Source organism: Myotis davidii, unplaced genomic scaffold (genome assembly GCF_000327345.1).
Source record: "Myotis davidii unplaced genomic scaffold, ASM32734v1 scaffold2, whole genome shotgun sequence".
NCBI lineage: Eukaryota > Metazoa > Chordata > Mammalia > Chiroptera > Vespertilionidae > Myotis > Myotis davidii.
The window spans coordinates 1,873,567-1,879,550 of NW_006293067.1; the positions used below are offsets into that span (position 1 = coordinate 1,873,567).

The 5,984-nt window shown below is 39.4% G+C and overlaps 1 pseudogene; it reads right to left on the reverse strand.

Annotated features, from left to right (window-relative positions):
* Positions 1-4,880: 4,880 nt before the first annotated feature.
* Positions 4,881-5,984, reverse strand: part of LOC102767882 — a 1,939-nt pseudogene continuing 835 nt past the window's right edge.

Here is a 5,984-nt window from a genome sequence, read left to right on the forward strand (position 1 = left end):
TAGAAGATTTGATCTATTATAGGCATTATTTATCTCTGAGAGGTCACTCATAACTTATTTTTCTTTTTAAATAGAGAGGAAAGGAGAGAAAGTGAGAAACATTGACTTGTTGTTCCACTTATTTATATGTTCATTGGTTGATTCTTATTCTTGTATGTGCCCTGACGGGATCGAATCCTCAGGCTTAGCATATTGGGATGATGCTCTAACCAACTGAGCTATCTGGCCAGGGCCTTGACTCTTAATTTACCTGCAACTTTTGGGTTATATTCCAGTGGGCACAAAAGAAACCTATAAATGAAATAGGTGAAAGATAATGAAGATGATTTTCATTTAATCTCATTGAGTCTGAACTTTGCTGTAGCATGTGTCAATAACCAACCCTTTTTATTGCTGAATAAAATCCCCTTAGCTGTGGTTCTCAACCTTCTGGACCTTTTAAATACAGTTCCTCATGTTGTGACCCAACCATAAAATTATTTTTTCTGCTACTTCATAACTGTAATGTTGCTACTGTTATTAATCATAATGTAAATATCTAATATGCAGGATGGTCTTAGGCGACCCCTGTGAAAGGATCGTTCGACCGCCAAAGGGGTCGCGACCCACAGGTTGAGAACCGCTGCCTTATAGGCATATGCTGCACTTTATTTACCCACTTGCTTGCTAATGGGCTATGGAGTTATATTCAGAATTTTGCTATTATAAATAATGTTATGAACATTGATGAATAAGTCTGTTTGTTGATATGTATTTTCATGTAGTGTAGGTAATTACTCAAAAGTGGGTTTTTTTTTAAGAAACTACAAAACAGTTTTCAAAATAGTTCACAGCCTTTATATTTTTACCTTTTGCATGTATGTGTGTGTGGTAATATATAGTCATTTGTGTGATAACTATCTATCTGCTTACCTATCTATGAAAACTATCTGTATAAAAGCCTAAGTGACTGTTATAACTGAATGACCAGAATGACTGGAATGACCACCAGTTACTATGACACACACTGACCACCAAGGGGCAGATGTTCAATGTAGGAGCTGCCCCCTGGTGGTCAGTGCACTCTCACAGGGGGAGCATCGCTCAGCCAGAAGTGGGACTCATGGTGGTGAGCACAGCTGCGGTGACAGGAGCCCTTCCCGACTCCATGGCAGTGCTACTGAGCTGCAGCAGTGGCAGGCACAGCAGGCCCGGGATGAGCGTGAGCAGTGTGGTGCCCGGCCCCAGCTGGGGCTCCTCCCTGACTGCCTGTCTCTTGGCACACTGCTACATCCCTTGAGGGAAGTCCAACTGCTGGTTTAGGCCCGATCCCCACAGGCCGGCATGTGGGGATTGGGCCTGAACCAGCAGTTGGACATCCCCCAAGGGGTCCTGGATTGCATGAGAGGGCATAGGCCAGGGTGACGGATCCCCCAACCTCCCATTCATGAATCTGTGCACCAGGCCTTTAGTTGTCTAATAAGGCTCACAGTTGGGATGATATAGAATATACTAAAAAATACTACACAGAAGTATTTATACCTAAATAGTGTGCTTCACATAGAGATAATCACTGTTATTTCTATAATATGTGCAATGTTTATCTATTCCTGGGTAATGAAATGTTTTTGCAAGATTATTCTTATAAATTTTAGTGAATTAACATAATTTGTTTAATAAAAAGCTTCTTACATTGATGTTTTATTATAAGAATGCTATAATAAGTATTTCAACATTTTATCTTGATGTGCATTTCTAATTAAATCCTTCAAATAATTGTCTAAATGTAATATTATGGGTCAAATAAAATGACCAGTTCTTTAAAATTTTACACAGATTTCTAAAGTGTGCTGCAGGAGCTGTGGGCTCCATTCTTTCCCCAAAAGAAATGGTTGAGACAATAGTGTATGGAGTGGCTCCTTCGCCTACAATTTGAAAAAAAAACACTACATTTTTAAAAACCCAACAATATATTTTTTAAACTTTTATTCATTTAACTAAGTAAAAGCCTACTTTTTACTTTTTAAAAATATTTTTTATTGTTTTTTAGAGAGAGAGGAAGGAAGAGGGAGAGAGAAACATCACATGGCTGCCTCTAGCACTCCCCCTACTGGGGATTGAGCCCACAGCCTAGGCATGTGCCTAGACTGGTAATTGAACCCGAAACTTTTTGGTGCATGGGATAATGCCCAACCAGCTGAGCCACACTTCAGGGCAATGCTAAAATTTTAAGTAATACTTTTGTGACTATATTTTTCCTTCACTCAGTTTTATCTTCTATATAGGTTATCTTTTGAATTTAACAATCTCATAAAATAAAATTGCCTCCCATATATCTCGATTATTTTCATTCTATTTAATTTTTTTCATTAATTTTGTTCTTATATATGAGAATCTAAATGACAAAATTTCTTAATATTATTAACAGTTTATAACAATTATTTTCCCCCATTTAAATATTTATATATTTTATTTATTCACACATAAAATATAATAAGCAAATTGTTCCTTCATCTTAATAAAAATATTCTGTATACATTAACTAATAAAAGAAAACCATATTGATAATAAAAACTTCACATACTTTGTGAAGCATATTTCTATTGTTTTGAGCCATTTATTTTTATGCCAGAATCATACTGTCTATTATGTATTTTTATATTTAGAAGTACATAGTTTCTATCATATTTTCCAAAATGTTTACTATTTTCCAGTTTCATATAATATATATTAATCTGTAGCTTTTATGAGTCAAATATTTCATTATTTAAGAAAGATATTCAAACCACTTTTAAGTGCACTTAAGGAGTTAGCTATTTATAGATCAGTTAATAATGGAATTTTAGGAAAGTAATGTGAGATTAGATGCAAAACTAGCTTAATAACAGAGCAATTAATGATGACCTTTGGGGTTTTCTTTCTCACTGGACAGAAATCACTGATATCTGTAGCAGATAAATATCTACTTGCCAACCTCTGCTTCTGCAAAGCTATAAGATAGCTCTGTACATAGATAAATCAATTTAAGGTGCAAATCCAGTATGGCATTGAAGGGAAAAACAGCAATTGCTTTAACCTACTTCCAGGCTCTGCTAAAATTATTTTCACCATCTAAACCTGTGTGATAATAATCTCCAAAGATTATCCATAATCACAAAAGTGCTGTCCTCATTAGTTGTGACCTATTTTATTTCCATAGGTGCAGCAAAAGTATTAACTATTATTGTTAAAATATACACTTAGGTATATTAAAATTTTTAAGAGTTTATTTGAGCAAAAATCTATTCAAATCAGGCAGTGCCAATTTAGAAGCAGTGGGGAGTACTCCACCCACAGGAGCCCAGGGAAAGACTTTTACAGAGAAGAGGTGGAAGCAAAGGAAATAAATTATTTGATTGGCTATAGCTTAAGCAGTTGCCTTTTTTTTTTCTTTTCTTTTTTTTTGGAAAAGCCTAGTTGGCTCTTTGTGATTGTCCTTAGGTTTTTATTTCTTAACCTTGAAGCATTCCGGGCTTAGGTTTTAGTTTGCTTGGGTAGACTGCTAAGGCATTAAACCCACTTCACTCTTATGGCTTCATTGTTTAATTAACTTAACACTCTGTAAGTTTTTTTAAAAACATATATTGTTGAGCAAATGAAGGCCAGATAGTTAACTTCTGTTTGTCAGTGCTCACACGGAATCTTAAATTGGATTTTAAAGGTTTCTGCAGTTACTACCTCAATCCTGACACTAGGACTCTAAGCCCAAGGCACTCTCATCATCAGATTTTACCTGTGGTTCCTGCCAGTGTGGGAAAATTCCTCTCTTACAAAGTCAGCGAAGGGACCTGCCCTGCCAGTGAGACTGAAGCCTTAGGAACCAGATATGGAGCCAGCTTTGTAGAGGGCGTTGTTTCCACATATTAAGTCAATTTGTGTTCCTTAATAGTGTCCTTGTCAGAACTGATTACATGAGAATCATTCTTAAGTATGACATTCCAGGTAGAAAAAGGGAAAAAGAAACCAGTTGAGACTTACTCTACAAGGAAGGAAAAGATGTGCCTGAACTTAAGCAGCCTGTGAAAATAGTTTATGGCTATCTCAGGTGAATCCATGTTGGTGACTTAGGAAGGATTTACAAAACTGTTAAAATATAATTTTCAAAAAAAAGGTGAAATTTTGAATCTAAAAGTGTAAAATGAACACATATCAAAGACTGTTAATACCTTTGAAAAATCCTTGCTTTCCTTCTGCAACCTTTTCTTTGAGTATCCCTGTTCTGGCGTTTCTTCTTCTTCAACAGGGATTTCAACTATTACCCATAGAAAAGGGATAACAAAGTCTCCTATATCTTTTGAGGGTGACTTTCTTAGACATTGTCCAGGTGCTAAAGGAGGTCCTCCTATCTCTGTTTCTAGGCCAAAAAAAAAGTTTTTTCCCCCATTGTTTATGCTTTCATGCCAATTTGGTTTCCCATGCAACATACAGAGCTTTATTGATTTCCCTTATTAATTATTTAAAAAGCAGCAGATGTTGCAACTGTGAAGGTTACTTTTTTTTTTTTAAGATAGAAAGATTTTCTTTATTAATGTCCCCAACCGTATTTCTTTAGATACAGGAGTTTTGAACTCAAATACTCAGGAGAAAACAAGTTAAGATGGCATTATCCTGCAACTCATTACCAGTAACATATCACAAAGCAAGAGAGCTTGGAAGGAAGGTGGAAGGGAAGGGAAGATAAAGAAAAGGAATTAAGTTGATCAAGTAGATTTAAAAAAAAAAATTCTTGGGAACTATCAAGTTCTTGCAAGCACAGCTCATTTCTGCAGACTATTTTCCAAACGAGTACAAAACGGAGCCAAAATGGTGAATCCCTTGAGACCCTGAAGAGGTGAACATTAAAAGCTATGATTATCTATCCAGTAGCAAGTGTTCCAGCCTTCAGTTGCCAGCCGCTTCCTCTTCCTGTTCACAAGAGTTAGTGGGATGAAAACATCTTCCCCGTGATTGTTTTCATTTCTTTCTTCTCGGCATCTGGGTGTGCACAGTTCAGCACCTTGAGGAAGTCGGTCCCCCGCCCCCGCCCCCCCGCATATGTGTGTGAATCTAGGCCTTAGGGCACTTGATGTGGTAGTGCAGGTAATCCTGGAACGTGTGGATCAGGTTGATGGTGTTGTCTCGAGCGCTGGCATCAGTGTGGTGGGGGAACAGCTCGAAGGTAATGTAGCCAATGTTGTCACCTACAGCAGCGTTGGTGTCTTTCAGCTCCAGAGGAGGTTCCCTGTGGCTAAAGAGGACCTGTGGGACCCAATGGCTGGCTCTGCATCCTTCTTTGAACTCCTGCATGAACACCTTTCCAATGACCACATCGTCGTCATCCTTACACACTGTGCTGAGGACTACCGTGGCTCTGTCCTTGGTAGGCTCCACATACCCGGTCTTATCATCCCTATCCTATATAATAAAGAGCTAATATGCAAATGGTTGTCACACCCTCATGCCACCACGCCTTAACCCAGTGGTTCTCAACCTTCTGGCCCTTTAAATACAGTTCCTCATGTTGTGACCCAACCATAAAATTATTTTTGTTGCTACTTCATAACTGTAATGTTGCTACTGTTATGAATCATCATGTAAATATGTGATATGCAGGATGGCCTTAGGCGACCCCTGTGAAAGGGTTGTTCGACCGCCAAAAGGGTCGCGACCCACAGGTTGAGAACCGCTGCAATGGCTCAGACACTCAACACTGGGGAGAGAGGAATGGGGACTAGCCAGGCTGCAGCCCGAGAGAGGGGAAAGCTGCCCGCCCCGCAGTCTCGGGTGCCAGTGGCTGCACCTGCACCTACAGCCCGGGAGAGGGACAATCTGCATGCCCCATGGTCCCTACTGGCCCAGGTGCCAGCGGCTGCACCTGTGGCCCAGGAGAGGGACAAGCCGCCCACCCTGTGGTCCTGGGCGCCAGTGCCTGTGCCTGCGGCCCGGGAGAGGGTCAAGCCACCCAACACACCCTCCCAGGGACCCGC